This window comes from Stenella coeruleoalba, assembly GCF_951394435.1.
Source record: "Stenella coeruleoalba genome assembly, chromosome: 6".
NCBI classification, from domain to species: domain Eukaryota; kingdom Metazoa; phylum Chordata; class Mammalia; order Artiodactyla; family Delphinidae; genus Stenella; species Stenella coeruleoalba.
This window is the reverse complement of record NC_137151.1, coordinates 64,069,055-64,083,700: the sequence shown is the minus strand read 5'-3', so window position 1 is coordinate 64,083,700 and position 14,646 is coordinate 64,069,055. Positions and strand designations below refer to the sequence as shown.

The window sequence follows — 14,646 nt, the reverse complement described above, 5'->3', positions numbered from 1 at the left end:
AAATAACTCAATTTCGTTCCTTTTTATTGCTGGTAATATTCCATCGTATATATGTGCCACATCTTTATCCATGGGATGACAAGATATTGACGAACATTTTCCACGCTTGATGAATTATCTTTTGACATAACTCTTTCAGTACTTGGGCTACATTGGGATGCTACTCACATCTTGGATGATACAGAATTTTTATTTTTCTTAAATATGGCACTAAAAAATATTTTTGGTGTTGAATATCCATTTGAAATGTCTCAAGAGGCATGGTTATATAGTGGAAAGCATGTGAATTTGGAGTTTCCCGTGTGGGATATGAAGTCAGTCGGCTGTGGTTCGAATCCTGGATCTTCTACCCACTAGTTCCATGACTCGGACAAATTATTTTACTGATGCTACTGTTTGGTCTCTCATAAATAAAATGGAAGTAATAATATTACCTACTTCAGAGAGTTGCTGTAAATGAAATAATGTGTATGAAATGCTTAGTACAGGGTCTGGCTCAATAAATGTTTCTTCTCCTCCTCCTTCTACTTTATCATTATCATCATCATCCAGATTCATAGATGACTTTAACATTTACCAGGTGACCACTGGCAATTTCCTTAACCATCCTATTCCTCCATTTTCTTACTTTTGCAAAAGGTATAGTTGTAAATACTTCATAGGATAATTGTAAGATTAAATGAAATAATATAGCTAAAGCACTTGGGACAGAGTAGAGGCTCAGTGAATCATCATACATTACTTCTTTCCCTTCCTGTCCTCAAGCCTTTTTTCATTCTTCACTGATATATATCTATATCTACATATACCTGTTGAACTATATGTAGGAGAGATGTATTCGTTTGTTTTTGCACAGCTAGTTTGAGCCAGTAAAAATGTGTCTCAAATATTATGCTACATATGATCAAATATAAGCAGTCAGTGCTAAGACAGCAAGGGTAGAAAAGATCGAAATTCATGCTCTCATTACTCTTGCTCTGTGGTTGGCCCACTGAGATGTTTAGCTGCTATTGCGGCAAGAGGTCTCTAGTCTATCGGAATTTCACCTGCCAAATGCTGGAGTTAGCAGAGACCAAGAAAATATATTAAAAAGGCATGGCTCCCAGAATTTATTGGCAAATCCAAAGTAATAAAAAAGGAAAATGTGATATAACCACAGGCTCTTCATACTATCATTTTTCATCTTTACCACATCCTCTCTAGCTGACCTAAGCTATTTCTCAGTATGGTTTTGGAAATCGGAAGGGGGGATTTAATGCCTTGCTTTCACTTGACTCAGGCTTATTTATAATTAAGGTTGTATTCCTTTCTTCAGAGACAGTTGGAACATTGTTAGAATGAGTGTTCAATAATCTAAAACCATGTGTAAACTCAGTTACTTGGAGAGTGAGAAGATGATGGCAGCATAAACAGAAAGGGAAGAGAAATAAAATACTTCACATACTGAAAACAGAAGGGCAGGAAAACAGCAATTGCTAATGATGTATTTGAAAATACCTGAAAATCGAGTAAAGAAAGATGGATGGAAAACACATACAAAAAAGAAAAATCAGAATTAAAGATGCAGAAACAACATAATAAAAAGAAGTCAACTGGGAACTCCTGGGTGGTCTAGTGGTTAGGACCTGGTGCCCTCACTACAGGGGCCACCAGCTTGATCCCTGGTCAGAGAACTAAGATCCTGCAAGCTGTGTGGCCATAAACGAACAAATGAATGAATGAATGAATGAATAAGTAAATGAATAAAAAGAAGTCAACTAACTCTGAATACATCATCTGTCTCCTCTTTATATTATCTGCTTGATTTAATAGCAAAGAGGTCCCGCAGCGAAACTGGAGGAAATGGCTTGTGAAGGAAATTTTAAAAGATAGCCTTTCATAATTCATACTCAGTTCTCTAAGATCCATATGTGAATACTTTTAAAGAGGGATCGCTGTGGCTGTTAGGATGACATGCATAACTTCTAGTGCCCTCAGGAATAAGTGGATTGTGCTGTTCATTTCCTGACCAAGGACTCACACAGACCCCACTCAAATAATTCGTGTTTTGCCGATGTCTGGGTAATCTCTGAAGTTTTCCCACACATATAGGCCCTGTCGACAGCAACTGAAAAGTTGCTATTGCCTTAGAGCAATAACGGCCTGGAAATTGTGTTAACTTGATGTTATAGTAGCAGCCACAAGCAAATAAACTTGTAAACGGGTAGAAAATGAGATCAAAGACCACTGTGCCTTTTTTTAAAATTTTACATCCCCTGCTTGGGTGAATAATGACTGGACCAACATATGTTTACTTCTTTACTGACTGGCTCTAGAAAATATCACACGGGAGTTTATTCTGCAGAACACTCCCTGGATTCATGTTTCTGAATCTTTGCAGTCAACGATAATTTTTATAGACCCACAAACATGACTCTTAGATGTCAATAAACCAATGAGTGAAATGTCCTCCCTATGCACAAGTGGGAGCGACGTTGCTTAAGGACTTGAGCAGCCTGTGCTCTTCTCTGACTCATTCTGTGACCTTGAACTTACGCTGCCTGCTTTTTACTTTCCTGGCCTGGCAAGCTAAGTAATATGACTTAGGATAAACCAGGAAATGGCAAAATGCCTGGTGCTCTCAAGTGAATTTAGTCCAGTAACATCACCATGTCAGTGGCCTTTGCCCAGCACACTGGGGGAGAAGAAGGAATGACAGGGTCTCCTGGATCCTATCAATCACTACAGAAGCTCTCTTTAAGCCCATCAGACACAAGATGAAGCATCCCTATTAGCTGTGTTTGTGGGACCTGAGTCAAAGATTATCGGCTCTAAAGAATGTTGAGCTCAAGAGTAGGATGCTGTTCCTCCATTCTCACATTGACTTTACCAGCAACAAGCTTTGCACTCTTGGCAAATCATTTGAAATCTCTCTGTACCTCTGCTGTTAGTCTGTACAGTGAAGCAATCATTACAGGATTGTGGCAATCAAATTGTATTGGATTGAAAGGGTTTTAGAAAGTCAGAAACTATTTAAACAAATGAGACACCAAGAGGTAGGTTACCATGATGGTTAAGAGCACACTGGAGCCAAAATTCCTGGATGAGAAACATGCAGGGTGGCATCTCTGTACGTGAATGTGTAGATGCCCACAGGCTCCCCTCCTGTGCCTGCCTCCAGGGACCTATTAATAAGAAAATCAGGTTCTCTTCCCACCCCACCCAACGACTCCCTTAAAAACTGCCCTCACTGAGGTCACAGATAAGCCTCCTTATGGCTAGATCCAGCAGACTCTTTTCAGTCATTTACCAGCTTATGTGACTTCTCTTTGCCTTACTCTTTTCTGGTATAAAATGGGAATACAAATAGTTTCTAATAATGGTGGGTGCAAGCCTTTATACAGTTGTCCACACCCATGGAATGCACCACACCAAGAGTGAACCCTAATGTAAACCATGGATTTTGGGTGATAACGTTATGTCACTGTAGGTTCATCAGTTGTAACACACGTACCACTTTGGCAGGGGACACTGATAGTGGGAGAGGCCATGCATATGTAGAGGCAGGGGGTATGTGGGAAATGTCTATACTTTCTGCTCAATTTTTCTGTGAACCTAAAACTGGTCTAAAAAATAAAAGAAAAACAGTATCTATCTCACAGGGTGTTATGAGGATTAAAAAATTTATATTTAAAGAGTTATAGCATACCCAACATACAGTAAAGAGCATACCATACCCAATGCATAGTAAACACTCAAAAAGTATCAGCAGAGTTTTCATGAATCTCTCAGAGAATATTCTTTTCTTCCTCTTTATCCTTTCATTTAATTATCTTCAATGTAGGGTCATGATAGATCATTGCTATGTCAACTGAATACCAACACTACATGAACAGGAGCAATACCTTCTATTAAAGAACATTAGGTTTTGCTTATGTAAATGACCAAATTCAACTGATTCATTTGCCTCCCTTTTCTCTCTCTTTCCCCCTACTTCATTCAATTATGGGTTTCCCACCAAACTGACCGCATTTTAGTTCTACGCAGAAACAGTAGGGATTTACAATGGAAGCAGCTATTCTGCTGAAGTTACAGCCACACCACTATCAGGTTCAGCAGTTTCCAGCCCAGCAGCTTATCTCCAGGTGAAGTTAAATCCTTGCCAATGGTAGATCTTACTGCGTGTCAGCTTCACTGCTGTGTGAAGGCTCACCAGGACTTAATTCCGGCCATCTGCTGAAAGTTTAACACTGTAATTGTCTGGAGTGAGTGCTGTGAATCCAAATAGGTTCCACGTCTAATGACGTCAGCACTACTCACAACTCTCACTGTTTTATTTTTTTATGTGGTGCTCCAAAATGAGGACATGTGACAGAAAGTTTTTACCGTAATAATTTACAATATCAATAAAGCTCATCCACATGTCCAGTTTACAATTTTATGCCTCAATGAATTCTACTTTTGGCTACATGGGCTGTGTGGACTAAACTTACAGAAATACTCAGATCATAAAACGTCTGTTCCAATTAAAGGTATTTTGCATTTGTTTTATCACAATGGTATCAGGTTTGACATTGAACTTAGAGTTTTTGTTCTTGGCCATATTCATATAGAAAAGCATTATATAGGTTGCAATTCTATGTATAAAACACTGCCCTTCCAAGTGAGCACTGCAAGGCTGAACAAGTGTTTTACCAAATCACTGTAGGTCAAAAGGAAAATGAAAGTTTAAGTTTTAATGGCTGAGGAACGGGGAAAACAAAAGTCTCGGGAAAAGACAATTGACAGTCAGGGCGAAGGGGCCTGGGAACAAAACCACTTAAGGGGAGAGGACCATCACACACCACCGTTCTGACTCAGAGGCATTAGCCCATGATTTTCCATAAGCGGAAAAGAAAGCAGAACAGAAAAAGAGAGGGGGCCTCAAGATGGAAGCCTTTGGTTTTAAATCATGTTGTGCAAATGGGAGATGTCCATAGTGAAACAGACTGGTTTCCTTCATGCACAGGGAGGGTGACCTCCAATAGCCCTAGAGAACTGTCACATGAATCCTGACATTTTTAAGAGGGAGGTATTAGGAGGAGATACAATGGTGGAGGAGATACAATGGTGCAAAACAAAAGATGCTGGAGTTACCAACTCATCTGCAACGACAGCAAGCTAAAAGTGAGTAATCCCGACTCCATATGGTGAGAAAATCGTTCAAATGCAGGAAAGAAGGGAAAGTGCCTGGTTAGCCGTGGACATTGCTGATCTTGGGAGTCCTGAGGAGATGGAGCTTCTAAAAACTGAGTCTGCAGAGAAAGAGTCCGGCACACACAGCAGGCGTTCAGTATATAGTTCAGAATAAATAAATGAAGCTTGTGTGTAGCATCAGTAGAATAATACTAGCTCACATTTATTTTTTTATACAGCAGTTCTTATTAGTTATCTATTTTACACATATTAGTGTATATATGTCAATCCCAATCTCCCAATTCATCACACCACCATCACCCCCTGCTTTCCCCCCTTGGTGTCCATACGTTTGTTCTCTACATCTGTGTCTCTATTTCTGCCTTGCAAACCTTGTAACATTTTTCTAGATTCCACATATATGAGCTCACATTTATTGACTACTGATTAGGTGCAAATTTTGGTTAACTTATTTTAGTCATTTGACAGATGAAAAAACAGCTTCAGAGAGATTAAATATTTGCCCGATTTAATGCAGCTCGTCACCAGTGCAGCTGAAATTCTAACCTAAGGTTGATGACAGAACATCTTAATCCTCATGGTTTAGTGGTGAAGACTGTGTTCACTGGAGCCATTTTTCCTGGGTTCAAGTCCCCACCATACAACTTACTAGCTTGAGTGACTGACATGCTCTCTTACAACTGTTTGTTCATCTACAAAATGGGGATAATACTGGTTGGTTGCTGCGGGCTGTTTGAATTCTTCCTCCAAATTCATATGTTGAGGCCCTAATCCCCAATGTATTTAGAGATGCAACCTTTGGGAGATAATTAGATAATGAGGTCATTAAGGTGGAGCCCCACTGATAGGATTAGTGGCCTTATAAGAAGAGGAAGGGACCTCTTTCTGCCATGTGAGAATATAGAGAGAAGGCAGCTGTCTGTGAACCAGGAAGAGGGCTCCCACCAAGAACTCAATCATCCTGGCACCTGCCTCCAGAACTGTGAAAAAAAAATTGCTGTTTAAACCATCTCATTGGTCTACAGGATTCCATTAGAACAGCCTGAGCTAAGACCCTAGTACGTACTTTCATGGGTTTGTATGAAGATTATTTGAGATAGTATTTGGAAAGCACTGAGTAGAAAGTATGGTGTATTGTAAGTACTCAATAAATGTGAGCTATTGATATCTTTAAAAGCACCAGCTACTGTTTTCGTGTGTATTCCTTTCATGTGAACAGGAGCAAAATGACACATTTTTGATGAAAAACTGACAGTTGGAACATCTTTCCAGACGCTGAGATTTATTCTCTTACATGTTAAATAATAACACTTACATTTTCTATCCATAATGTCTTGTGTGGAACCCATGGACAGACACAGGCAGTGCTGTGTGACATGAAGGACATGACATTTGGAGCCAGAAGACCTGCTTCAATCTCAACTCTGTGAGTGGCTGTGTAGCCTTCGACAAACCAGTTATATCTTTAAGGCTCCACCTTGGTAAAAGAGTTCCGAACAATACCCCTGTCAGGTGATGATAGGTTTGAAAGTATTTTGTAAACTGTAAAGCATTGTACAAATATTAGTAATTATGTTCACACCGTGAGAAGGTTTGAAAGAAAGCAAGAAAACAACACATTGCTCGTGAAGTTTCAGGAGCTTTCTAATTTGGGAGTCGTTGGCAACACCATTAAGAACCGAGACACACTGTACTAAATTTAGCTTAAAACAAACAAAAAATGAAATGTGATTCAACCTTGAAAAAGATGTATCTCGTTATGCATGAAGAAAGGACTCTGAAATAGAGTTACAGAAACCTAGACAGTAACATTGTGGATGGGCAACCCAGTGGTTATAGTAAAACAGAAAATAGAGTTGAGCTTTCCCAATGTCATACAGCGGTTAAAAGCGCAGTTCTATTTTAGGCTTTTCTCAAGAGACAGTGGGCTCCTTTCTTCCTTTTAGAGCCTAGACAATGTTGATCTAGTACCCTTCCGGGCACTGCAGGTCAGCTATAAGGCCAGGATGCCTCATTCACCACACACACACGCACACACATACACACACCCTCGGGAGTCTGTCTATGAAGAAGAAATAGGGTCTAATTGGAGACCTGGGGCTGGTGTGGTGTGCGCTTGGCCACAGCCCACAGCTCTGCAGGTCAGTGGAATGCCCTTAGCTCTTTTCACTGTTTTAATGCTTTTTCTCAAGGGGATTTTGCCCACTTTACCTCTGTACGTGATTCTTTTGGATTTGCTTGAATCTGATCTGAATCTCAGTATACAGTAAGCAGGTCGGAAGGAGAGACCATTGAGAATACATTAGAGAAGATGGGGGGATACGGTGATTGATGAAAATGAATCATAGTATTCGGTAAGGCAACATGTTGAAAAATAAACCCAGACTTGTGGTTGCCAAGGCGGAGGGTACAGGGGAGGGAAGAATTGAAAGTTTGGGGTTAGTTGGTGCAAATTATTATATATAGGATGCATAAACAACAAGGTCCTAGTGTATAGCACAGGGAACTATATTCAATATCCTGTGATAAACCAGAATGGAAGAGAATATGAAAAAGAATGTAAATATACATATAAATGAATCACTTTGCTGTCCAGAAGTTAACACGACTCTGAAAATCAACTATACTTCAAGAAAAAAAAAACTTAAAAAAGGATTTAAAGAAAAGCCTCAGATACGGGGAGAGGGAAAGATATATGGATCAGACGATTGTTACTCTCAGCAGAAGGTTCCATGTCTGCCCCTGGTGAGGTGTGTCCCTGTACACAATTGCAGGCTGTCACCCTCCTCTTATACTAATGAATACAATCACTGAGCCGGTGCTGCAGCGGCCCACACACTCCTTCCACTTTCCAGATCTCTTCCCTACCTCTATGGCATCATCCTTGTGTTCACTATTTGCACCTGCCATTTTACAGCAGAGAAAGGGTAGTGGTGAGGGTGTCAGATTATGTGCTGATCAGCGGAATCCCTAGTATATATTAAGACACCATCCTCGAAACAATTCAACAGTTACTAAGCAGATGACTAAGTTGTGACTTATGTTGCCTGTGTGTGCAAATGCAGTACGTATAAAGAGAGGGGTTTCTGTTTATCTGCGTGCCACCTCAGTCGAGCTATTTGTAATGGCATCACCGTATATGTTGAATTTTAACTTAAGTTTGTACTTCTAATTGTCATTTTAGTTGTTATTTTACTTGTCTTAAAATATGCTTAGATACAGCTTTGACATGAAAAATATTGTGTATGCAGAAGACTGTGTCTGCTGCATACCAGACAATGCAATTAAAGGCACTAGAAATAGCTAAGTCTCAGGAATAGATTATAGGATTTTCAAAGGCAGGAGAAGCTAGTGTGGCTGATTCACACATCATGAAGGACTCTCACTCAGGCACTAACTTATCAAAAGCTTCTGGCTAACTTTCAAGAAGAGCTGTTTAACTTTCATCCATTTACAACACAAGTGAGCAAAAACCAAAACTAAATAGAGCCAAAAAAAAAAAGCGTATGTGGCTTTTGGGGTCCTGTGATTTGCCTCAAAATTTTAATATCAACCCTAAGACTGGGAAACGTCAAGATGAAGATTCTGTGTTATGAGAAGGGCTATGTCACTGGGAAGCAATGCAGAACTGTTGGTGGCCAGTGTGGCAAACAAACTTATGACCATGAATGATGGAGACCACATTCTTTCATTTCTTTTTCCCATTTGGAATGGGAATGTCTGTAAGGGTTATCCTATGCCTGTCCCAACACTGTAATTTGGAAACAGATAACCTTTCTTCTAGTTTAGCAAGTCCATAGGTGAAGAGCAAATTTGCTCTATGATGGAACATACCCAGCCTCACATCTACTTGACTTAGGTGATTTGCACAATGAGATTTAGGACTTTTCAGCCAATGTGATTTAGATGAGATTTTAGGCTTACATCGATGCTGTGCTGGGTTGAGACTTGGGAGGATGCTGGGGTAGGATGTATTTGCATGTAGGATGGATGGGAATCTCTGGGGATTTAGATGAGATTTTAGATGAGATTTTAGGCTTACATCGATGCTGTGCTGGGTTGAGACTTGGGAGGATGCTGGGGTAGGATGTATTTGCATGTAGGATGGATGGGAATCTCTGGGGATCAGAGGATGGACTATGGTGAGCTGAAAAAAGCCACCACTCCCCCCAAATATGTATTTTCTTTCTAATCCTCAGAACCTGTGAATATTACCTTATATGACAAAACAGTGATTATTACCTTATACAGCAAACAATATGATTAAATTAAGGATCTTGAGACTAGGTGTCTAACTTGGGTTATGTGACAGGACCTCTAAAAATTTCACAAGTATGCTTATTCGAGAAGGGCAAAGGGAATTTTGAGATACACACACACACATACAGCGGAGAAGGCATCATGAAGACTGAAATGACGTAGCTACAGTCCAAAGAACACCTGCATCCACCACAAGCTAGAAGAGGCAAGGAACGGTTTCTGCCTAGAACCTCTGGAGAAAGTTCAGTCCCGTCAAAAACCTTGATTTTAGACTTCTGGCCTCCAGAACTGTGAGGTAATACATTTCTGGTGTTTTAAATTATCAAGTTTGTGGTAATTTGTTTCAGCAGCCCCAGGAAACCGATGCAGAAGACAGGGACATATAATAAATAGTACAGTATGGCATTATCAGGAGTTATGAAGTAAAAAAAAATGAAAATTAAAAATACACTGTACTATAAATGTTAATTTAAAAGTAAAATGAATGAATGAATGAATAAATAAATAAAAGAAATGCATGTTGGGGGCTTCCCTAGTGGTGCAGTGTTGAGAATCTGCCTGCTAATGCAGGGGACACAGGTTCGAGCCCTGGTCTGGGAAGATCCCACATGCCGCGGAGCAACTGGGCCCATGCGCCACAACTGCTGAGCCTGTGCTCCGCAACAAGAGAGGCCGCGATAGTGAGAGGCCCGCACACCGCGATGAAGAGTGGCCCCCGCTTGCCACAACTAGAGAAAGCCCTCGCACAGAAACGAAGACCCAACACAGCAAAAATAAATAAATAAATTAAGAAATGCATGTGGAAGACAATATGTCTTGGTTGCTTGGGTAGCTTAAACAACAGAATTTTTTACTCATAGCTCTGGAGACATGAAGTTTGAAATCAGGGTAGAGCATGGTTGGTTTCTGGTGAGAGCTCTCCTTCTGACCTGCAGTTTTCTTACTGTGTCCTCACATGGGAAAGAGGGAAAGAGAGAGCCCGGATTTCTTCCTCTTTTTAAAAAGACACTAATCTCATTAGGAGAGCCCCACCCTCATGACCTCATCTAAACCTAATTACCTCCCAAAGGCCCCACCTCCTAACACCTTCACACTGGGGGTGGGGGATGGCTAGAGCTTCAACACATGAATTTTGGGGAGTGTAAACATTCAGTCTACAATACCATATAACATGGTGTTTCTGAAAACTGACAGTTTAGGTGATATTTGATCACATTTTTCATATTTATATAATGGGATATAAACATTTAATCCTTTGTTGATATGAAAGTAGCTCGTCGTAACCTTGAATTGATCATTAGACCCATTCAGAGTGGGGAATACAGTGCTCTCCAGGAAAGAACACAGGCAACTCTCTTACTTCACAGGGATTAAAGGGTATGTTCTAAAGGAAAGAATTTATTGCCCTTGAGGAGAAAATATTTTTTTTCTTTTATTAATGGTGTCAACTCTGGATTTAGTAGATTTTCAAATATTTCCAGATAACCCAAGAATCACTAATGATAAGGGAATAGGGCTTTGATGGGAAGAGAATAAAGGGATGAAAGTATGAAGAAAAGGGAGGCTGAGGAAGAAGGGTAAAGGGAGAGGGAGTCCCAGCTGGGCAAGTGGTGTGACAATGGCCACTGCTAGGGGACAATGCTGAACCAGTATGCTAAAGGCATGACCAATACTTACAAAGGGGCACTGTTTTAGGGTCCCAGGAACACTTTGGAGCAGGTCTAGAGATCAGGCTACCAGGTCTTTGGGTGGGTACTGGACCACAGGAGTGGAAGCTGTGCCTGGCAGATTCTGAAAGTCCCTGTCCCACCACCATCCAGTGACCTTAGGACATGCCCAGGTACTTTAAAAGTAAAAAGAACCTTTGGGTATTGGGGAGATAGTAAGGACAACCTTTGACTGCTGTACCTCGCAGTTAAAATGAAGTCATCAACTTGGGATAGCGCAGGATGGATGTTCTCTTTCACATTTTTTTTTAAAAAGTGGATATATAATACTTTAAAAATAAGAAAAACAGTACAAAAAGAAAAGAAAAGCCCTATAAAATGAGGTAAAAGAGGAATCTATATATCTACCACAGGCCATTTGTTGAATATTTTAAAAGAAGGATCAGGAAAACTCCTCATCAATGGCATCACATTATTGGTAAAAGGCTAGCTGGCTAGTCAAGTAAGTGCTTAGTCCAGAGTCAGTTCTCTGAGCCCTGGGACTTTAAAATTAGAAGAGGTTGAAGATTAAGAGAAACTAGAAAATGAGCTCTAAAAGTGCCAACAAAAGCTGATGGAGATAATCACTGATAGCTCCCAAAGGACAAAGCTTAAATCCATCACTTGTAAAACTTTGCTTCACGCTGGCTTTGGGGCTTTGTGTTGTTAATGATATCCCTTAAGCTCAGTATAGATGCCTGTGCTGGGCAATGAGCTTCTGGCCTAGAGCAAATCACTGTGATTTAATTGCCTGTTACCTGGTATAGAGAAAGGGGTTAGATGTTTATGATGACATAGCTTTATACTTGCACTCAATCAGCTGGTTTGTGAAGAACATACACCTTCTCTACCCTCAGTCAAGGGTGAATGAACATGGGACATAGAAATGATAGAGTGCCTATATCAAAGAGATATTAAAGATCAAATTCTGAATGTTGCTTACATGTAGATAGCAATGAATTTACAGATGCCTGAAATTCTTTTAGACTGCATTCTGCAAGGCACTAGGTATAGAGTCAGATAGATCTAAAGATGAAACCGCCTCTGCCACATACTCATTATGCTAAGTTGGACATGTTATTAACTTCTTGGAGTCTTGGTTCTCTCGACTATAAATTGGAGGATAATGATATCTATCCTATGGGGATGTTGTGAATGTTAATTAGACAAGGTATCTAAAGTATTTAACCCAGTGTACTTCCTAAATCCAGTCACTATTGTTCTTTGATGCTACATCACCAAATGTGAGAGTTGTCAAATTGCAAGTCTACAAGGGAAAAATACTATGGGGCAAGGTGGTTTCTCCTGTCATCATTAAATCATGCTTACTGTTTACTCTTAAGGTGAATAAGGCTCACTTACTGTTTACTCTTAAGGTGAGTAAGGCTGCTGCTGTCTCAGGCAGGGCAATGTGCCTGGACTAGTGAAGGCCAAGCCAGGAGCAGAGGCGGGTGTGCAGATTCATGAGAAGATAAGGCTGCAAAGAAAGAGAAAAGCAGGTAGGGAGTCGAGCTGGCAATATTAACTTGCACTGTAAGGCTTCTGGGTATGAAAAACATAAGCACCATGTCAAGAAATAATCACAACAAGACTCACACAGAAGCTTGATATTCTAGAAATACTTGGAAGTAGGACAGACCTAAGCTCACAAAGCAGTCTGAAAAATGATGCCCTGAGATGAGCACCATGGATAGCTCCAGGGGAAGCCGTTTCTTCCTCCCTGAAAAGGTGGCAACTCAGGATTGTTCAAACCAATTTTATGGAGAAGCCAACAACTCTCTTCCTTAAAGGACCAAGATCTATTAAGGCATATTTGATCCCTAACACCAGATATCTATTCAATATTTCTAAATATGTCAGTAACAGCATAATATGTGAACAGAACTGTTGAGAATTGGTTCTCTCTTGGAGAGAAGTAGATCTACTGTGACCTTAATTGGTTTGATTTAGGGTTGCTCTTCATTCTTGGAGATCCTGAACAATTCAAGGTTTTATCAGGAAGTTCCCCACCTCCCTTAACACTAACACAATGTTGACATTTAGGGTTGGTGGTAGGTCAACTGGAGAATGTTTCAACTCTGTGAGATCATGAGTGTGGGAGAGGGCTCCCATTCTGGGGCCATATTTATTCCAGTCCATTAGAAAGTCTAGCTACACTATTGCTAAGGGTTCATAAAGGGGTGGATATAAATTCTGCTCTACTGTCTGTGTACCCATGGGAAAGTCATTTGGTCCTTCTTACTGTCATCTGAAAGATAAAGGAATTGAACTATAACATCTTTTTTTTTTTTTTTTGCGGTACATGGGCCTCTCACTGTTGTGGCCTCTCACATTGCGGAGCACAGGCTCCGGACGCACAGGCTCAGCAGCCATGGCTCACGGGCCCAGCCACTCCGCGGCATGTGGGATCCTCCCGGACTGGGGCACGAACCCGCGTCCCCTGCATCAGCAGGCAGATTCTCAACCACTGCGCCACAAGGGAAGCCCTGAACTATAACATCTTAAGGGAGATAAGAAGTTCCATTATGATGAAGTAATTTAGTTTAAAATTATTCATTCAGAGACTCCAGAGATGCAAAATATATCCCTGAGGAAAAAGATAAGAGCTGCAAAAGTATATATATAGAATCAGAATTCAACCAAGCACGTCCAGGACACAAAAAATTAAAGTATCATTGGCAAGGGGATGAAAGAACCATAATGTGTTTGGCTGCAAAGTACTATGGTGTCTTAGAACTGGGACAAGGTCTTCTCAGATCTTCTACACCAGGAATTGGTAGAAATACCAAGGCTTTACGTTAGAGGTTTGAACTATTGTCCTCCAAGTTTCAAGGCTTCTAGATGACAGAATGTTGGGTTTTATAATGTCCAAAGGGCAGTACATCAGAACACAGGAGCAGGCTGTGGGCTCAAATGACCCTGCTGGGACACACAGGCTTTGAATTATAGGAACCCCTCTGACAAAGCAGTGTCTGGCTGATGGGTTTTTATGATTTCTTGGAGAAAGGATTCTCATTGTGATTTCTGAATAATGAAACTGGGGCTCCTCTGTTGTCAGGTTCTCCAACAATTGGATGAAATAAGGCCTTGTATTTTCTGGAGCAGAGGTTCTCAAAGTGTGGTCCTTGGATCTCCATGTGTCTCTGACACCATTTTAGGAGGTCAATAAGATCCGTCCTTTTCCAACTACATATTTCTATGCGGCCTGATTTTCTTCTTAAACTTCAACCAAAATAACAGATCACAATAAATTGACTGCAAGAGCAGATATGAGACTCCAGTTGTTTTCTATGGGGCCAGACAGTATTGAGATTTGCTAAAATATTAAACTGTACCATCTCCTCCCTAATTTGTTTTGAAAAATGTAGTTATTTTCTTTTAAAAAGATGCTATTTATTTTTAACATGTAATGACTTTATTGCTCCTTAAAATTAATTAAACAAGAATGTTATATACATCTTTCAATTTTAATATCTAATATGGTAAATGTTGATAAATATAACCT

At 40.3% G+C, this 14,646-nt stretch overlaps 1 protein-coding gene across 1 annotated transcript in view; it reads right to left on the bottom strand.

Annotated features, from left to right (window-relative positions):
* Positions 1-14,646, bottom strand: part of LOC307187808 (uncharacterized protein) — a gene marked incomplete at its 5' end in the record, with an annotated part of 610,289 nt that overhangs the window by 129,772 nt on the left and 465,871 nt on the right. The window contains one exon of the mRNA XM_079924344.1: positions 12,504-12,618. The remainder of the gene's footprint in view (positions 1-12,503; positions 12,619-14,646) is intronic.